Source organism: Neomonachus schauinslandi, chromosome 3, assembly GCF_002201575.2.
Source record: "Neomonachus schauinslandi chromosome 3, ASM220157v2, whole genome shotgun sequence".
NCBI lineage: Eukaryota > Metazoa > Chordata > Mammalia > Carnivora > Phocidae > Neomonachus > Neomonachus schauinslandi.
The window spans coordinates 128,634,218-128,656,429 of record NC_058405.1 but is presented as its reverse complement, the minus strand read 5'-3'; the positions used below and the strand labels follow the sequence as shown (position 1 = coordinate 128,656,429).

The 22,212-nt window shown below is 36.2% G+C and overlaps 1 pseudogene; it reads left to right on the top strand.

Annotated features, from left to right (window-relative positions):
* The first annotated feature begins 9,935 nt into the window (after positions 1-9,935).
* LOC110592114 lies at positions 9,936-20,180 on the top strand (annotated as a pseudogene).
* The last annotated feature ends 2,032 nt before the right edge of the window (positions 20,181-22,212 follow it).

Sequence of the window (22,212 nt, the reverse complement as noted above, 5' to 3'; positions counted from 1 at the left end):
TTGCAAATCAATCAGTGTGATACATCATCTCAACAAGAGAAAAGATTAAAGTCATTTAATTATTGCAATAAACACAGAAAAGGCATTTGACAAAGAACAACATTCATTCATGATAAAAACCATCAGCAAAGTAGGTTTAAGGAACATACCTCAGCATAATAAAAACCATATATGAAAAACCCACAGCTAACATTATACACAATGGTGATAAACTGAGACTTTTTCCCCTCAGATCAGGAACAATACAAAGATATCCACTCTCACCATTTTTATTCAACATAGTACTGGAAGTCCTAGCAACAGCAATCAGACAAGAAAAAGACACAGAGGGCATCCAAATTGGTAAGGAAGAAGTAAAACATTCACTATTTGCAGATGACATAATATTATATACATAGAAAACCCTAAATAAAAACTCTACCAAAAACCTATTAAACTGATAAATTAATTCCATAAGGTCACAGGATACAAAATCAGTTGCTTTTCTATACACTAATAATGAATTAGCAGCAAGAGAAATGAAAAAAATCCTACTTACAACTGAACCAAAAATAATAAAATAACTTAACCAAGGAGGTGAAAGACCTGTACTCTGAAAACTATAAAACATGGATGCAAGAAATTGAGGACAACAAAAACAAATGGAAAGATATTCCATGTTCATGGACTGGAAGAAAATATTGTTAAAATGTTCATATTACCCAAAGCAATCTACAGATTTAATGCAATCTCTATCAAAATACCAGTAACATTTTTCATAGAACTAGAACAAAAATCCTAAAATTTGTTTATGGAGCCACAAAGGACCCTGAATAGCCAAAGAAATCTTGAAAAAGAAGAACAAAACTGGAGGTATCACAATCCCAGATTTCAAGATATACCACAAAGCTGTAGTAATCAAAACAGTAGGGGACTGGCACAAAAATAGACACCTAGATCAATGGAACAGAATAAAGAGCCCAGAAATAAACTCACACTTATATGGTCAATTAATCTTTGACAAAGAGGCAAGAATATTCAATGGAAAAAAGACAGTCTCTTCAAAAAGTGGTGTTGGGAAAGAAAACTGGATAGCTACATGCAAAAGAAAAACTGGACAATTTTCCTACACCATACACAAAAATAAACTCAAAATGGATTAAAGACCTAAATGGAAGACTCAAAACCATAAAAATCCTAGAAGAGAGCATAGGCCATAATTTTGCTGACATCAGCCATAAAAACATTTTTCTAGATATGTCTCCTGAAGCAAGGAAAACAAAACAAAAATAAACAATTGGAACTACATCAAAATAAAAAGCTTCTGCACAGCAAAGGAAACAATGAACAAAAACTAAAAGACAGCCTACTGAATGAGAGAAGATATTTGCAAATGACATATCTGATAAAGGGTTAGTATCCAAAATGTATAAAGAACTTACACAACTCAATGCACAAAAAAACCAAATAATCTAATTTAAAAATGGGCAGAAGACATGAATAGACATTTCTCCAAAGAAGACATATAGATGGCTAGCAGACACAGGAAAAGATGTTCAACACCCTAATCATCAGGGAAATGCAAATCAAAACCACAATGATATATCACCTCACACCTATCAGAATGGCTAAAATCAAAAACACAAGAAACAAATGTTCCCAAGGATTTGGAGAAAAAGGAACCCTTGTGCACTGTTGGTGGGAAGGCAAACTGGTGCAGCCACTATGGAAAACAGTGGAAGTTCCTCAAAAAATTAAAAATAGAATTATTATATGATCCAATAATTCCACTACTGGTTATTTACTCAAAGAATATGAAAACACTAATTTAAAAAGATATATACACGCCTATGTCTACTGCAGTATTATTTACAATAGCCAAATTATGTAAGTGTCTATTGATAGATGAATGGCTAAGGAAGAAGTGATATATATAATGGAATATTACTCAGCCATAAAAAAGAACGAAATCTTGCCATTTGCAACAACATGGATGGAGCTAGAGAGTATTATGCTAAGTGAAATAAGTCAGTCGAAAAAGACAAATAACTTATGATTTCGCTCATATGTGGAATTTAAGAAACAAAACAAATGAACACAGGAAAAAGACAAGCCAGAAAACTATAGACTCCTAACTATGGAGAGCAAACATGGTTACCAGAGGGGAGGTGAGTAGGGGAATAGGTGAAATAGGTGATGGGGATTAAAAGTACATTTACCATGATGAGCACTGAGTAATACATAGAATTGTTATATCACTATATTATACACCGGAAACTAGTATAACACTGTATGTTAACTACACTGGAATTAAAATAAAAATATATTCCAGTTTAGGTATAATATAAGATGGTTACAAAAGTAATGTTCCATGATACTCTATTGCTATCTTTTTATGCTATTGTTATGATGTCATTTATCACTACTTGTGATAAAACCCCACAACAAATGTTACTATTTGTTCTTTAAAGACACAATTTGTATTTTAAAGAAATTAAGAAAGAAAAAGTGTTTTAAAAGTACTTACTTATCATTTATAATGCTCTTCAGTGCTTCCTGTAGATTTACCTTTCCAACTTCTTTCTTTCTTTTAGACTGAAGAATTGCCTTTAGCGTTTCTTTCTTTCTTTCTTTCTTTTTTTTAAGATTGTATTGATTTATTTGAGAGGGAGAGGAAGAGCATGCACGAGTGGGGGTGTGCAGAGGGAGAGGGAGAAGCAGACTCCCCGCTGAGCAGGGAGCCCGCCCTGGGGCCCAGATCCCAAGACTATGGGATCATGGCCTGAGCTAGAACCAGATACTTAACTGACTGAGTCACCCAGATGCCCTGTCTTTAGCATTTCTTGTGATGTAGAACTTTTGGCCACCACAAGTTGTATTCCCTTTTGTTTATCTGGAAAATGTCTTTATTTAGCCTTTACTTTAGAAGGTTACTTTTGCTGCATATAAACCTATATTAATAGTTGTCTTTTTTGTTTGTTTTTTGAAGGGGCTGTGTTTGTTCGTTTGTTTTTTCTTTTTTTAAAGATTTTATTTATTTATTTGAGAGAGAATGAGAGAGAGCACATGAGAGGGGGGAGGGTCAGAGGGAGAAGCAGACTCCCTGCCAAGCAGGGAGCCCGATGCGGGACTCGATCCAGGGACTCCAGGATCATGACCTGAGCCGAAGGCAGTCGCTTAACCAACTGAGCCACCCAGGCGCCCTGTTCGTTTGTTTTTTCTAAACGACTTTAAAGATATCATTCCATACCATGCTTTGTTTGTAATAAGAAGTCAGACACCAGATTTAACTTTTTCTGTACATAATGTGACTTTTTTCTCTGGATGCTTTTAGAATTTATCATGAATTTTCAGTAGTATTACTATGATGTACCTTAGTATGATTTTCTTGCATTATCCTGTCTGGAATTTGCTGAATATCTTAAATTTGTGAATTAATGTCTCTCATGAAATTTGGAAACTGTCTAATCACCATTTCTTTGAACATATTCTGTCCTGTTTTGTTGTTTCTCTCCTCGGGGACTCCAATATTAAAGTGCTTGGCACTAGACTGATTGATTGATTTGTTGTGTTTTGTTTTGTTCTCTTGCTTTTCAGCCCTACCTTCACTGTACTTTTCTCAGCAAAGCTGGTAATGGTGTCAGACTGTGGAGACAATTGTTGGAACAAGCAAACTATTCTCTCATTTTGACGGTATTCAAGACCATAAGCGTTCCTGCATGCCCCTATTTTAACCAATAGCTTACCTGGCCTCACCCCAGGGGGTCAATTTCTTATATTTTTTGCCAGAGTTCCTCCTACTCCTGCCTGAACCAGACCAAGCAGTTGGGTCACTACTCACATATGAATTGGTTCTCTTTCTGGGAATTGGTTCATCAGGACTTTCCTGCATCCACTGTTCTTCAGTAGTCTCATAGATAAGTATGATTTTCTATTTTCCCTAGGTTTCCTTTTGTGTTACTCCAGGAGTGAAGGATGAGCATGTCTTTTCACATCCTAACTGGAAGTGAAATCCCCTGTCACCTGGCTCTAATGAAGTTGTAATCCATGGGATTTTTCTTTTGTTATCTTTGTTCTTCTATTTGATTCTTTGCTGCTGCTATAAGGGAGCTTATGGAAATTCTTTATGTAACTTTTAGGTCATACTATCTTGGTTCCTATTAAACTTGCACTTAAGGGTGCCTGGGTGGCTCAGTCGATAGGCCTCTGCCTTTGGCTCAGGTCATGATCCTAGAGTCCTGGGATAGAGCCCCGCGTTGGGCTCCCTGCTCAGCGGGAAGCCTGCTTCTCCCTCTCCAGCTCCCCTTGCTTGTGTTCCCTCTCTCACTGTCTCTCTCTGTCAAATAAATAGATAAGATCTAAAACAAAACAAAACAAAACAGAACTTGCACTTAACCACTCTTGTTTTGATAAAGTTAGTCTACAGTAACAGAGACCAAGAAACCATGTTTTGGTTTACACTTACAGTGATATTAACCAAGTTAAAAATTTTTTTTTAAAAAGGAAATACATCTTTTAGAGAAATGTTCTTAATAAAGTCAGAGATTAATTTTTTTTAAATAACTTAAAATTAATTTTAATAATTTATTCATAGGCACTGCCAAGGACTGAACTCTTGATCTTCAGTTTACTTTTTACTTTTTTTATTTATTTTTATTTTTTTGACTAAACATTTGCATTTATTATTCTTTCTCACATAAACACTTTCCACCCCATTTTATCCATCCTGAGTATTCCTATGAGATGTCAGTTATCTTTGAAATATAGGAAGAGATTGCCTTGAATTCTCCTGCACCTCAAAGTATGCCCTTTAAAAGTCTAAAACTTCCCTAACATTTTTTTAAATTTTATTATGTTATGTTAATCACCATACATTACATCATTAGTTTTTGATGTACTGTTCCATGATTCATTGTTTGCGTATAACACCCAGTGCTCCATTCAGTACGTGCCCTCTTTAATACCCATCACCAGGCTAACCCATCCCCCCACCTTCCTCCCCTCTAGAATCCTCAGTTTGTTTCTCAGAGTCCATAGTCTCTCATGGATCGTCTCCCCCTCCAATTTCCCCCCCTTCATTTTTCCCTTCCTATTGTCTTCTTTTTTTTTTTTTAACATATAATGTATTATTTGTTTCACAGGTACAGGTCTGTGATTCAACAGTCTTACACAATTCACAGCGCTCACCATAGCACATACCCTCCCCAATGTCTATCACCCAGCTACCCCATCCCTCCCACCCCTCAGGAGTGATTGACTACTTTTTACTTTTTTTAAAAACAATGTCAACATCTATGAATATTCCATCTTCTAGTATATTGTCCAATGTCTATTATATCTAAGAGATTACCAACAGCAGTGTTACATTCCTGCCTTTAATATCTGATATTTCTCAGTGTTCTCCAATGTTATTACCCTAATAATATGTACACATTTCCTACTAAGGAAGCAAATAGCCAAAAAACCCAAAAAAATAAAAGTAGTAATTTTGTGTTCTGTCTCTCTCTTTCTCTCCTTCTTATTTTTACATTGTTTATTCCAAATAGGAATTCTTTCTTGTTCTTGTGAAAATAGCCTTAAAAGCATTCATTAACAGTGGGGGAATTCGGAGGGGGAGACAAACCATGAGAAACTATGGACTCTGAGAAACAAACTTAGGGTTTTAGAGGGGAGGGGGGTGGGAGGATGGGTTAGCCTGGTGATGGGTATTAAAGAGGGCACGTTCTGCATGGAGCACTGGGTGTTATACGCAAACAATGAAACATGGAACACTGCATCAAAAACTAATGATGTAATGAATGGTGACTAACATAATAAAATAAAATTTTAAAAAAAGCATTCATTGGGCACCTGGGTGGCTCAGTCGTTAAGCATCTGCCTTCGGCTCAGGTCATGATCCCGGGGTTCTGGGATCGAGCCCCGCGTCGGGCTCCCTGCTCGGTGGGAAGCCTGCTTCTCCCTCTCCCACTCCCCCTGCTTGTGTTCCCTCTCCTGCTGTGTCTCTCTCTGTCAAATAAATAAAATATATATATAAAAAAAAAAAAGATTGTTAAAAAAAAGCATTCATTAACATCTTCTTTAAGATTTATAGCTTTTAACTCTATTCTTGTGGGAGGGCGCCTGGGTGGCTCAGTTGGTTAAGCGACTGCCTTCGGCTCAGGTCGTGATCCTGGAGTCCCGGGATCGAGTCCCGCATCGGGCTCCCTGCTCAGCGGGGGGTCTGCTTCTCCCTCTGACCCTCTTCCCTCTCATGCTCTCTGTCTCTCATTCTCTCTCTCTCAAATAAATAAAATCTTAAAAAAAAAAAAAAAATCCATGTAACTCTATTCTTGTGGGATATTTTTATTATGGTTATGTAAGACTTCTTACACATCATTTATAAATTCATATTTAAAAATCTGAGCATATCAAAAAGCCCTGCTTGTAACCACAGTTTTCCTTTTCTTAGTTTAAATCTTTTGGATTTGACACACCTAAATCTTATGTTATTTTTTTCTAAATTTTATTTTTAAATAAATTTATCTTTAAACAAATTTTATTTTTAAGTGAATTAAATTTAAAATTTGTTAAATTTTATATTTAAAATGCATTATTGATTTGAATTATATTAACATTTGAAAATGACCATATGATCTTATCAACCCCATTACATTTAATCAAGTTATCGATCAAATTAAATTCGATCAAGTTATAGGTTCTCCCACCAAACATATTCATTGTCTTTTCTAGGATCAAATAATTCCTGAATCACAGGCCGAGGTTCTGAAAATCAAATCCTATTCTTTGGCTACTTAACTTATGTATTTATTTAATCTTCTAGAAGTCTCATCTCTATAAAAGAGATGAAAATATCATTAATTGTATCATTTTTGTCCTTGATTATTATCTATGAAAATGTAAATGATGGTAATTAGCACCAATTTGCAACAGCTCTTTATTAAGCACAATTTCCCTTGGGCAACTGTAGTAGTTCACTCAGACTTTGGCCAACTATACTAAAAATATTTCATTCACCTCTACTTTTTTGCTCCTAGTCATAGTTACCAAAATAATTGTTATCAAACCATAAGGAAGTTTTGCTTTCTGTTGACAGTTTCAAGGAGAGTAACAAGAGATGATAGATTTAGAACAAAGAATAATTTAGAACAGATATCATATGAGAAACACAACCAGAAAAATCTACCAAACAACCATCTGACCATTTGATCTGCTGAAAGATCAGAGGCCCCAACCAGCACCCAAATATGTGCCTGACATCTTCATCTTAACAGCCTGAGCAGAATTATATTTCAAATAATTAATGCTATTTTCTCCATAATTTCTTACTCTTGTGCTCTGTATATATTCTTAGGAGCCTTGTCAGCCATGGAAGACTGGCAGATAAAGTAGGTGCTTGCAGAATTAATTTTTCCATTTCAAAATTTAGGATAAAACCCGAGCTAGAGGTAGGCAGGAGGGATTAGGATGGGATCACTGTCCTGTGTTATCTGGTTTCCAATAATTGAAATATATAGAGAGAGAAAGTTGTTTTGTTTTCTTGTGAAAGTGTAGATCGTGTTACTCCACTCCATCTTAGTTGGAAGCTGTAGTCCCCTGTGAATTTTTTATTTTGAAACCACCCCATATTTACAGTGCATAATCACTTAAAAAGTACAAAAAAGAAGTAGCTATTGAATAATTTATATTTAAAATCTCAGACTGGTGAGACTTTTTACAAAGGAACCAGGCTTGATGTTTTATAAATATAATAGTTTTCACACTGTGTTATAATCATTTCAAATTAATAGTCTCTAAGTAAGGTAGCAGTCCATCAGTAAAAAGACCGTTTTCTGGATGGCCTTTGCTACTTTCAGTGGTTTCAGCTTTCAGCAGAAAGTCTTTATATTTTCAAATGGAATACATTCCAGTGATGCTTTAAAAATAACAATATAGCACCTGTTAAAGTGTGGTCAAAAAGCTTTACCTTAAATCTGAAAAATAACTTAAAACTCCTTTGCATTCCCCTTTGCACACATCATTTTAAGTTTTTTGTTGTTGTTGTTGTTGTTTTAAAGATTTTTATTTATTTGACAGAGAGAGACATAGCTAGAGAAGGAACACAAGCAGGGGGAATGGGAGAGGGAGAAGCAGGCTTCCCGCCGAGCAAGGAGCCCGATGCAGGGCTCGATCCCAGGACCCTGGGACCATGACCTGAGCCAAAGCCCGACACTTAACGACTGAGCCACCCAGGAGCCCCTCATTTTAAGTTTTAACTCTTGTGAATTACGCCTAAGATTTTGAGTATGGGATAATGGCAAATTTATATATTTTTAATGAAATATACAAAGTCACATATATACCAACATAACTATTGTTAAATTCAGGCTTCTATAAAGCTAACTTAGAAGTCCACACCATATATAGTCAGCAATGATATTGAGTGTTACAGTTATGAATGGATAGGACGATCATTTTGTCTTGTGATGGGAGTTTAATTCGATTGCCCATCAGAGCCGCAGCTCAGACTTTATTAGTGAAGCATTTTTTTAAATAGTAGGAACACACGTATTCATATTTGTGAAAAGATAGAACAATGCTTATACTGTATTTTTAATTTGTAGGCATACTTCTCAAGCAGAAATTATCTATCCTTAATGGAGATAAACACAGATAAGTACATTATGTTTGTTTACAACCAGATTACATATTAATCAATTAATTTATATTCTAAAATCTCAGCTCTCGGTCTCATTCAATTTGTTGTACAATGAAGTTCTTGAATCTCTCTCCTATGCCTCTTTTTTTTCAAGGTAATAAATCTCAAAGGTAAATCAAATTAAGTTCTCTAAGCTTTTTAATACCCTATTTGCAAACTGTTATCTTGTGTTATTGTGTACAGATAATATACTAGAAATAAAAGGAAAAATATGAACAGGGAATACCAATAAAATTAATTTTCCCAGGCCACAGAAACTAAGACCAATAAATCTACAATGAAGGGATTAAAAATGGTCAGCATCCACTGCTCTGTTATTCTCCATCACTTTTTGCCTTTCTGGTCAGTGCTTACACTATTTACACAGGACCATTTCCTCAGGCCCAGACTTCCATACCACCTTTGAAAACTGCCAAGATGACACGGCCCTCAAAACAGTCCAACACTCTAAACTCCATTGTATAATATACTCAGACTCTCTAGATTTAAAGTAATGTTTCTCCTCTCCCATTTAGCATATAAATGCATAAAAGTAAAAAAAAAATTGATTTGTCTACTATGTCTTAGGTTCAGATAGCATAGGTAAAGTCAAATTCAATTTACTTCAATTTTTATACATTTTGTGTTTTGTCCTATTAAAATAACTTTGTAACTATGACATGAAAAATACAACATTTAAGCAAATTTTATGCTATGGATAATTCATATACAAGTTTTTCTGAAATATAAGAGAACAGATAATGAATTTAAGAATAGCATTGTCTTAGCATGAAAGACTTAATTGCCAATGCTTGATTTCAGTTGCATTGGAAGATCCTGCTATTAAAGAGAAAAAGAAAACTTTTTAACCATGGGCTGATTCTTGATATTTCCACACTGAATGCCAGTCATATGGCTTAAACACTTGACCCTGCTTAAATGAATGTGTTCTTGAGTGGAGTAAGAAATTCAACTTCTATCATATATTTATGCCTTATTATATATGGTTTATAAATCCTTGACTAGAAGAGTGGGAGTTCAGAATGTGAGAGAATTGAATAACTAAAAATTAGAAGAATATGGAAAGAATATGAAATGCAAGCACTCAGGGTGTTCAATGCCACTAATGTATACAATTGCTGAATCTGTATTTTTGCACTCTGTGCTTCTTACTAATATCCCATATTAAAAAGGATACTTGAGGAGATGGGGGTGGGGGGATGGGTTAGCCTGGTGATGGGTATTAAAGAGGGCATGTTCTGCATGGAGCACTGGGTATTATATGCAAACAATGAATCATGGAACACTACATCAAAAACTAATGATGTAATATATGGTGATTAACATAACATAATAATAAAAAAAGATACTTAAATACAAGTAACCCCCACACCCCAAAAGTGTTTACAATATTTTTGGTGTTCTATATTTTACTTTGTCCTTTTCATGATTTATAAATTGCTATCATTTCAGTGGAATGTTTAAAGCAATAAAAATATTTTTATTTTTAGTAAAAAATAACCTAAAGCAAAGAAGGAAGCTCTAACCCCCATGCCAAAATTTGCACAGGGTGAGCAAAGGCACTTCAAGTATCAAACCTAATTTCTTTTATTTTCAAAAGAAAATTTAGAAAACATGGATTCAATGGTTTGCCAATTATAGTCAGAGGCAAATCTAAGATTAGGACAGAAATTTCCTAATTGCTCAGTCTCAGTAATTAGTGTACGTGGTATCAAAAAAATCCTTCCATTCACTTCCCTCTAACGTTGCCTCCCATCTATTCATATCTTTGTCCTGTGTTCTACATGTGCTCTCAGTGGAAATGTCAACAAAGTATTACTAATGTATGTAATCATAATTGAGGTTGTCAAATAATTCCTTAGGATTATTTGACAACCTTAGGAATTATTCTCCTAAATAATACTTGTATTTTTAATGACATTTGTTAGTCAAATATCTAAGCAGAGACAAAACATTGCAGTGAGAGGAGAGACTGGTATTTAGGAACTTACCCTATGGCTTCCATTGTCTACCAAACCATTCACTCGCACTACTGTTAACAGGTATTTACTGAACATGTCCAAGTTAAGCTTCTAATCACAGACTTATCCCAAGATGCTTCACACCAGCACTAGGAGAAGGAGGGGGGTGGGTTTGATGGAATCTGTAGATACAGTGAGAATAAAAATAAATATAGCTTTTGCTTAAAGTTTGTTAAACCTTGATCTAATAACCAAATATAAAGCAGATTTTGAGCAATACGGGAGAACTATTAGATATCCCTAATATAATCCCAAAATTTTTATGGGAAGCTGCAAGGAGAAAGGGACAAAATCTGGGCCAGGTAATCAAGGCATAAAAAATTGTATGTCACTATTGATATATAATAATGTAGACAGACATGAAACTACTGGAAAAAGTTTAGGGAGAATTAGGTCATCAAGACAAAATAAAGGGAATCATGGATGCCAAGTTCGAGCACACAAATGAGGGAGAGCCTTCAAATGTTATCTAGAGTATAAGGTCATAAGAAGAAAACCATACAACGTCATAGGCAAGAATAAACTGGGACTATGGAATGAAAAATAGGTACAAGAAAGCCAGGAACATTGCCTTAGATCTGTCACAAACAGGAGTCCCAAGTGGGGTCATGTTGAAAGGGAACCCTTTCCATGCACAAGGCGTGAAGTAGGTAATTGTCTACCAAGCTTGATGTCAGATGCATGGGAAGGCCCTACTATAAAAAACAAACAAACAAACAAAAACCTCCTTTATCCATTGACTGGGTTTTGATTTAATATTTAACACCTCAAGCATTTGGCCTAAGGTTTTGATACTCCAAAGAAAAGAAACCTGTTGTCAATTCTTTTCACCTCAGCAAGGCAACATCAGGATTTATGGTGAAATCTCCAGTCTTCATAAACCTGAAACCTATAGGATTAGTAATCAAACTGTGGTTTACACACTGGTAGTTTCAACATAACTTTCTTCATATTTTTTTGGTACTGTATACATGGCTCCTATCATTCTGAAAGTAACAGTGAACTAATAATTATGTGTATTCATGTTCTACTCATCTAATATTCTCATTTAAAATCCTTAGAGGAAGGCATTGCAACTTTTATTAATTCTTTTTTTTTTTTTTTAGATTTTATTTGAGAGAGAGAATGAGAGAGAGAGCACATGAGAGGGGGGAGGGTCAGAGGGAGAAGCAGACCCCCCGCCGAGCAGGGAGCCCGATGCGGGACTCGATCCCGGGACTCCAGGATCATGACCTGAGCCGAAGGCAGTCGCTTAATTCTTTATCCTCGAAACTTAGTATGGAATCTAATATATGGTAGACATTCAGTATTAGTTGATCTGAAACTTTACTACAGGTAATTTTGTTCAAAAAAAGAAGTAATTTTCAGCATGTAAATCATATATTAATTCTCCTGATTGGCACACAGTCTGAAATGGTTTTTTTTTTTCTTTTAATTTAGGTAAGTTCCCCTCTCTGAATTGGCTGCCATGTTTTAAATTAAACCAGAATTAGTTGGTGTTAAGAATCCAAATTATGTTTCTACTTCTGTCCAACTTATCCTTTATCCTTGAATGTCACTTCTTTTTTCCTAGATCTAAATTCCAGATAATACTATTGATTCTTTTGTGTGTAATGTAGAGTGATGCCCTTTATCCACTTTCAGTAGGACATGCTGTTTGAAATACTTTCTCCTAGTAAAGTAATATTTTCTGATGCAATATTGAATGAGCTACCATAAATCCTTCCTCAAATATTGTTGTATAAACATATATATATTTAAAAATACATACACACAGGCTCTCACCTGTTCATCTTTCAAACCAATAGTTTCTATTTGGCTGTGGTTCTAGGAACAATTTGTATCTCTGGAGTAGAGTGAAGCCAAATGTTTTGTCTTTGTTCATTCAGCAAGATGACTGAAGCAAGTGAGTTCACAAAAAAATATAATTTATAAAGGTGTCTAAAGAAGGTTTTGAACGGGACGCCTGGGTGGCTCAGTTGGTTGGGTGGCTGCCTTTGGCTTAGGTCATGATCCCAGAGTCCTGGGATCAGTCCTGCATCAGGCTCCTTGCTCAGCAGGGAGTCCGTTTCTCCCTCTGCCTGCCACTTCCCCTCCTTGTGCTCTTTCTCTCTGACAAATAAATAAAATAAAATCTTAAAAAAAAAAAGAAGGTTTTGAACAATTATAACATTTTATCAAGATACCAAAACTCTTTGCCAGGGAGTTCTTAGATTCATGTAATAGTTTATTCAACACTCATAAATATTTCTCTTTTGTCACTGCATTATAATAAGATATTTTGATGTGAGAAAATTTAGATGAAGTCAGATATGGCATGGTTGATCTTATTTCAATCAGCCTATGCTCTGGCTTTTTTTAAAACTCCCTTTTCTCTGAATAATACACTTCCCCTTCTTTGGAATATTTATTAGTAGTTAGAAACTAACTCATTCCTGCCTGTACAGATCACATCCTTAGATCCTTGGATGCTCTCAGTTTCTTCTGAATAAGTAGCCTACTCCATGACCTTGCCACCTGCCACAGCCAAATGAAGTAGATGGACAGTCAACTAAAACAGGGTCAATGGGAATTTGTCTCCAAGGACTGCAGAGTCATTACCCAGAGAGATTAGAGGTACAGTCCCTGCATTGAAAGAGTCTAATGTGGCCGTCACTGGACTGACATGAGCAACTGGAACAAAGAAATTTGATGTGCCAGGAGAAAGATGAAAGAAGCTGACCCACAAGGAGAAGTAGAGATGAGAGAAAATATGAACCCAGAAAGAGAGACAGAGAGCAAGAAACTGAGATAATAGTTTTCTTAATGTCTGATTATCTTATATCCTGGTTCTTATTCCCATGACTAAATCCTATCTGACCTTTACTAGAAATTAGGAAAATTTTCTAAGTATAAATGTTCTTCCTCACCAGCATAGAATTCAAGCTCATGTTTGCACTTCCAAACTAAGACTATACAGGTCTCATAGTAAGTAGTCAAAAAAAAAGGCGGGGGGGGGGGGGGAATATTGACTAAAATACAAAGGCCATTTGTTTAGATACTTTTGTTCCAAGAAATCAAATAGATAATCTTTAACTCTCATATCTGATATAATCATCACTGAGAGAGTCCCTGATATAGGAAAAGCATTGGGTCAATGATTTTACATTATCTCATTTTATCCTCCAATAAACCTAGGAGTTATGTGTTACTTCCAGTATTTCACAGATGATGAAACTGAGACTTCAGCTTTCCTAAGGTCACAGAGGCACTAAGTGGTGAAGACAGAATACAAATTCAGGTCTCTGACTCTGATCCCGTGTTCTTTTTATATATAATTCATGTGAACTTGGTCAGCTTTGTTTCTATGTATCTAGTTTATGATTAGATTATTCTTTAAGTATAATTTCAGATTAAAACACTAAGCTAAAGACTACTAAAATGGCTTAGAAGGTTTGTAATTATATTATTTGTTACTTACTGCTTGTCAAATTAACTGAAAGAATTTGAAAATTAAGGGACATGAAATCAGAGATAGCTAATGGCTAAAGACCGAAAGAGGACTAAATCAGCCAAATGCAATTTAATCTAATATAGGAATTTATTTCGATTGTGCCTTTTAGGGAGTAAAATGGTATCTTTTTACTATCTTTAATTCCAACAGTACTACCTTTTATGAAGATAAAGTTGGCAACTTTTTTGTTGAGAAAGTATGTACTTTGTATTCTCTAAACATGTTAGACACGAATGAATAAATAAATACCCTTATGACAAATATCTGAAAAAGATGATTCATAGAAATGAATATTTTAACAGCATTGCTATAAAAACTCACATAACAAGTAACTACTACACATTTGAGAAGATATTTCTTATTAATTTAAAATAGATTTCTCTCTCTGTGACCAAAATATTCATGCAAAATTATAAGTACTACATTATTTTTAATGCACTTTCAAAATTTTATATTTTGACAAGGGTTGGTGTGACATTGTACTTTCCAGTGAAAAGATTATCCCAAATTAATGACTCAGATAAAGCATATTCAACCCCAAGTTTTATTTTTACAAAATAAATCCATGAAAATAAGTTTGACTAAGCTACTAAAAATAAGTCTCTCTTTATAAGCAGTATCATTTGCAAATACCCTTTTGCTAGTATGTCATCAAAAGACAAAAAAGTGACTTAACTCTTCTAAAAGTTATATCATTTTAAACTTTAAAAATCTTGACCAGCAACTAGCAGATTAAAAATAATTTGTACAAATTTAGGAAAATAATTTTTGAAACATCACTCTCATGAAAGATTTTAGAATGGAGACTAAAATATAGCTATACATTTAAGACTTTGAGGGAAGAATTTCTTTCAGATGATGAAAAGAATCTCTTCAGTGTTACTTTAAGCTTTACGTGATTTTGTTTTGTTTTGTTTTAATGAAAAAGAAGCCTGAGACACCAGACACAGTTCACTGAGACAGTTCCAAACATTAAGCAAAAATATCAATTATAGAGAAAGTCTGGAAAAGGAGAATTTTTAAAGTAAAGCAATCCTTAAAAATAAGATAAATGTCTATGGAACCAGCGATGAAATATCAGATGTGAAAAACAGAAAGCAGGGTTGAAACTTCAGGTGTTTGGGCTTTGTGTCCAGCAACAGGCACAATAGATGGGGGAAGCAGAGATTTAAAATGCCTCAGTGAGGTAGACACTGAATCTGGGTTCAGTTTGGATCCAGGCCTATGAATGGGTAGCAAAGAAAAGCTATAATTTTCCCAAGCAAATGACTTATATAAAGAGGCATACCTAAGAATATGAGGGAGGGGCGCCTGGGTGGCTCAGGCGTTAAGCGTCTGCCTTCAGCTCCGGTCATGATCCCAGGGTCCTAGGATCAAGTCCCACATCGGGCTCCTTGCTCAGCGGGGAGCCTGCTTCTCCCTCTCTCTCCCTCTGCTTGTGCTCTGTCAAATAAATAAAATCTTTAAAAAAAAAAAAAAAGAAAGAAAGACTATCCTTTCAGGTCATGATTCCAGGGTCCTGGGATCGAGCCCCGCATCGGGCTCCCTGCTCAGAGGGAAGCCTGCTTCTCCTTCTCCCACTTCCCCTGCTTGTGTTCCCTCTCTTGCTGTGTCTCTCTCTGTCAAATAAATAAATAAAATCTTAAAAAAAAAAAAAAAGAATATGAGGGAAAAAAACAAACAGAAAAATCTTCCCATTAAGATCAAGTACCAAGCCACTTGCTAGGCCATGACTTAATCTGAGGTTTCCCCACTAACTCCAGAAGATGTAAGTGCTAAGCTGACAATAAAATATCTGGTTATATACACAGGATTATAAACACCAAATTGAGACACCCAAAACCAGACAAGAGGAGCACAGAGAGGGAAGGAAGGGGAGACAAATGCCATCATAGCTGGGCCTACAAACCAAAATTCCAAAACCAATGAGGAAAAGAATGATAAGAGCAATAGATTAAAAAATCAAAATTCACAAGATGGTCACTTCAGATACAATACAAAATAGTGTATCTGAGATGACCTTAAGTAATTTTGCAGATTCTCAAAAGCATAGGAAAAAGGTAAACATGAAACAAAGATCAGGACAATATGAAAAACAACTAGTTCTAAATATCAGGTATTAAAAATGTAATTATTGAAATTAAAAATTTAACAGATTTTTTTTTTTAGGTTGAAAAGGAACACAGTCAAAGAAAGTATTATTTTCTTTTTTATCTTAAAAAAATGCACAGCAGACATAGATGAGCTAGTAAGATAAAGAGTGAAAACACAAAAAAGAAGTTCAGAAATAGATGTCAAATGACTGATTTAGTGAGAGGATCTAATGTATCTCTAACAGGAATGCATGAGAAAGACACTGAGGAAGTGTTGGAGAAACAACACCAAGGAGGTAAGGCTGAGAATATTCTAGTACAATTGGAAGACATGAATCTTCAGTTGGAAAGCACACTTGGAAGAACAAGCAAGATAAACAAGAGTCACTGTGTCAATGCATTGTAGGGACATAATAGTAGTAGTACAGTATTAGATAATATTAACAATAAATAGTACATGAATAAGTAATGAAAGATTTTCACATTTAGAAATATCTGGGAGGGGGGTTCCCTTCTCCCTAGGAGGCCCAATAAATTAAGATGTTCAATATGTTCATTTTTCAAAGTATTAAATAAAACATTCAGAATTCCCAGTAGTAAACATCAAATGTTAAGGGTTTTTTTTTTTTCTTCCTTTCTTTCCATTTTATTGTTTTGATTTTCTGTTGGAGCTCAGTTTGAAAGAATTGTTAATTACACTTTTAAATTAAAAAGCACATTGCCATCATATATCACTGCCTGTCCTCTTTCTTCTTATTTTTGCCTTTCTTTCATGATCACTATTCTTATTCCCTTCATCCCATTGCTAATGTGCTTGATTTTGCCCTTAAATACAACCTCATACAAGTTCACAGCTGGAAAGGAATTTTGCTTCTGATGAATCATACCTTGAGTCTCACTCATGTTTGATTTTGATATTTATATGAGACTTTGGACTTTGACTTTAGAATTGATGCTGGAAAGAGTTTAGAATTTAGAGGCTGCTGGAATGGCATGCATGCATTTTGTAAATGAGAATGGCATTAATGTTGTATAGCCAGGAGTGGAATGGTATGGACTGAATTATGTCCCTCCAGAATTCATATGTTGAAGCCCTAATGCCCAATGTGATGGCAACTGGAGATCGAGCCTTGGGGAGATAAACAGATTTCAAAGAAATCATGAAGGTGTGACCCTCCTGTTGGGATTAGTGCGCTTGTAAGAGGCACCAGAGACCATGCTTCCTCTCTCCACCATGTAAGAATACAGTGAAAAGCCTTCTGGAAGCCAGGAAGAGAGCCCTTACCAAAAAACTGAATCTTGATCTTGGACTTACCAACCTCCAGAAATGTGAGAAATAAATCTCTGTTAAGGCACCCAGTCTACGGTATTCTATTTTGACAGCCAGAGCTGATTAATAACAAATATTTTTTCCAAGTTTCTTTGTATTTCTTTATTTATAATAATTTTTGTTTTTCATTTTTCTTTCCTGCCCTGCACTTGACAGATCCAATTTCTTTTGATGGTTTTAAATTCATTCGTTCTTCAATTTTTTTTTTTTTTTGGTCCAGTCACTACTCTACCCCTTACTATTTTCTTTTTTTCTTTCCTCTTTCCTTTCTTCCTTCCTTCCTCCCTCCCTCCTCTTTTTTCTTTCTCTTTCAATTCAACAATATCTCTGTCTTCCTGAAAGGCATGGTAAATATTTTAATACATTTTATCTTCCTGGGGTCCCTGAGACCTTCCATGGCTTTCTCCCACAGCAAGTTCTTTTCTTCACTAGACTTAAAAAAAACGCATTCCAGTCTAAGAAAGAAAAAATAAACCTTAATTTCTTAAAGAAGATATAGGAGAATATACCTACGATCTTAGGATAGGGAAAAATATTCTTAAGCCAGATCCTCTCCAAAAAAAATGTAATACTAACTTTTTGCATTGTGCCAAATAGGCAATGAACAGGGGGATCAAATACCAATTGACTGGTTTATTTTTCTCACTATTTTGAAATTTAGATTACTAGTTCTGAAAGAATCAAATGCAGTTTTACTCGGAGAGAAATCACGTCTTATTTTGGTAAATTTCTGAACCATTCTGGCCCTTAAGATTTGCAGACTAATAAGCAAATTTTGAACTCCATCTAAGGTTAATTCATACTCTACGGAGCTCTGACTCCTCGCAGCAGTTAACACCTAAGCAGGGCAGGCAAATAGGCTTGATACTTGCCCCTGTGTTTCTAACCTCCTTCTTTTCCTCAGGTACACACAGGTTTTTGCAGCGCGCAATTTGCAATGAATTAAAAATCGCTCTGGGAGCTTCCAGGTTGGTGAACGCGTGGAGACGGGGGCAGAGCCGTGCTCCTGGAGAGAGCATGGACCCTCTCCTCCCGTTCTCTTGCCCTGGTACTTTGTATCTCTTCCTCTGCGTGTTCATTCTCAGTCGGCTCAAAAGCTCACCTTTCCACAGAAGTTCCTCTTTCTGAAATGCGCGCAGCCTCCTCGCGTCCAGCTGAGCAGTGAACCCAGAGATGATGGGCCGAGACCGCGGGAGCCCCTGGGTTGCCCAGACCAACCCCCAAGTGGGAGCTACAATTTCCAGCGGCCCCTGCAGAGGGCGCCAGCCCGCGCCGCGCTGTGGCGCAGGCTCGGGCAGTGCTGTTCCCGCCAATTCCCGTGGTGGTGATCGTGCTGCGTCGAGTCCCGCGCTCTACGCAGGGGGAGACGTTTGACCGCCTGAGCTGCCCCAGCTGCTTCAGCTTTACTACCTGTGCCGGGTGAACGATGGCGGAGTGATAAAAAAAAAAAAAAAAAAAAGGCTTTCACACGGTGAGTTTTCATTCATTCTACAAGATGACATTTACATTTGCTACCAGTCCTTCAACACCCAAAGTGATCTAGAAAGGAGATGCACGAAGTGCCCGGTATATTCCCACAGACCCAATCAGCGTAATACAGTGAAGCCCGGAGCTTCCCAGGCTCGGCATAAAGAACTCAGGTTTGACATTGATATCATAGGCTACGACAGTGTGTTAGATGTTCTGGTTCTGTAGACATGTTCTGAGTCTCAGACCCTCAGGATGATGGCCATTATGCATCATCGACTGAGCATTGAAGGAGGGCTTTGGATTTAAGCATCATCTCTAGGTATCTTCTGGAAGGAGGGGTGTTCCTTGTTGGGTCTGTGATAAATCAGGAAATTGTCCTCCGCAGTACATTCTGGGATACTTGACTGTTAGTCTTGTGAAGGGTGGTGAAGATGTTAAGAGCAAAGTTCACCTAGTCAAAGAATTCACCTTTGGTATAAACATAATTTTAAAATACGTCGAAAAATTTGCCTTGGTTGATCAATATATTCTTGAAAATAAAGAAAGCTAGGATAAGATTTTAGCCCTTGCCCTTGAGACAATTTATGAGGAACTTCCAACAAATGTTCCAAAAGCATCACAGTTCACTGCAGCATTGGGAGCATTTCAAAACGGTAGCCAGCAGATGTCAGAATAACAAAAAAATGACAAATGTGGACCCAGGCTTCAGTGGGAGATCACGCCCCAACCCTGTTTTCCATGGCTGGATATCAATGTTAGCAAAGAATCCATCTTTTACTGAAGAGTTCTCTTAATATTCACACTAAAATAGGTTGCATTTCTGTGCCTATTGATTTACAGAAAGTAGATCAGTTTGATCCCTTTGCTGTTCTAAACACAGTCTCCATCTGCCGCGAAACGGGTAACATTTCCACTAATGAAGAAGAAAAAGAGGAGAATGAAAACTGAATCTGATATCAAACATAGAATCAGAGATTATAAGAAGTCCTTTCTAGTTCCCTAGATGGAAGTTTTCAAACAGTTTCGTGAAAACCTGGTTAAGTCCTGAAAAGGTTAAGTTCTCAAGAAGAATGATTTACAAAAAGACTTGCGAAGATAACAATTACCCCCAAACCAATGTGGATATTTTCAGTCTAAAATCAAATACTTAAAAGCCATTCAATAAATATGGCAGGACCATGTATGCATCTTAATGCTCAAAGCAAAATTTCCTTTTCTTGAGAAATAATTATGTCGAAAATACTCCTGAGAACACCAAAGGAGAGTGTCAAGATTCCTGGAAGGGGCAATAAGAGGGGGAATAAGTGGATTGCAGGTAAATTTATAAAATTAATATTACACAGTGATAATTCTAAGATTTCCAATATGAATACTCAGCTCTACCAATTGCTGTAGATAGAGATAAGTGAGCAGTAATATGCCTGAGATTTTAATCTCACCCTAATGGATACAGCCTCCATATTTCTGCAGTGACTATTCTAGGTGAATGAGAGCTTTGTCCTTAAATCTTTGACCCTTAGTTATACCTGAAGTGTGTATTCATTCATTCAGTTACTTCCTAATTTTGCTTACTAATATTTTCATTAGTCAAGCTACACTTTTAAAAATCATTTAAAAAATCATTTTAAACTGGGTATCTATGCCTAAGAAAACTTCAGTTCAAAAGATATGAGTTACTATATTACAATATTAGGGCCTAGTAGAGTATCTTTTACAACTAGGAGTTGTAGCTCCTAATTTCTTCCCTCAGAAACAATTGGATTAGTCCCCTATAAAGAAACAGCTTAGGAAAAATAGCTGACCTCTCCAACAAAACTGTTGTATTTGTCAAAACACTTGGACTTTCGGGGCACCTGGGTGGCTCAGTCGTTAAGCGTCTGCCTTCGGCTCAGGTCAGGATCCCAGGGTCCTGGGATCGAGCCCCGCGTCGGGCTCCCTGCTCGGCGGGGAGCCTGCTTCTCCCTCTCCCACTCCCCCTGCTTGTGTTCCCTCTCTCGCTGTGTCTCTCTGTCAAATAAATAAAATCTTTAAAAAAAAAACAAAACAAAACACTTGGACTTTCTATATATCTGATACTTTCATTTTAAAGGTTTTGTTTCTTCCTTGTTTGATTTTGTGCAATAGATTTTGAAGTATCAGATTTCTTTTGCCTGGCTTTACAGCCAATCGAAACATAACAGTTGTTCTGGTTTACATCCTATTTTCTGAGAAACATTAAGAAGCAAGCTATTGGGCTAGTGCTTTCCATGACTTATGAAAAATTTCCTTTCTTTGCATTTCCTTTACAATGTTTTCTCAATAGTTACACAGTCTTTTTTTTTTTTTTTTTATCTTTTGGTTTACATAGAGCAGACTAATGCAGGCAATACACTGAAATGCCTTTGCATTCCTTTCTCTTTGCCAACCTTTTAAAGACGTATTACAGACTATTGTGCAAAACAAACAAACACAAATGCCACTCTTGATTGTGGTCTATATGTGAGGATCGTGAAAATGGCACAGTAAAAAACAACCTAAATCACAGTTGATTTGGGAGAAATGGGATCAGTGTGCCTTATGAGAAACATTAAGTGAGATTTTAGCTCCATCTAGTGTCCTGTGTTAGGATCATATCTTGGAAATTAAAACTAAGCCATCATAGTAGACAAGACTCAGATTAGGCAGCTAGCATAAGGCTGGGCACTAACTCAAAGCAGCTCCAGTCAAAGGCATGTTGCTTTGTGTTTCTTAGTTGCTGTTCTGAAAAACAGCAATGCAAGAGAAACATTCTTAGATCTAAGGAATTTGCCTAATACTTACAGAGCCAATCAGTGCAAGTGCTCTTTCATATATGAGCTTTAAAAATAGGAAGGTTTGAGATGATAGAAACCCTGATTTGCTGAAAATAACAATGAGATGGTGATGAAAGTCAGGATGGCCGTAACACCTGGAAATAACAAAGTTCACAACACATCTAAGGACAATTTTACATATGCACGAATGAGGACATATTGTGCTTTTTTTCCTTTTAGTGCAAGTATATTTCAATAATAACCATTTTAGAGCTGGATTGAGATAATAGACAAAAAACAAATGAAGACCTAGAGGCTATGAATAATAAAATAAATATATTTGATTATATAACTAGGCTA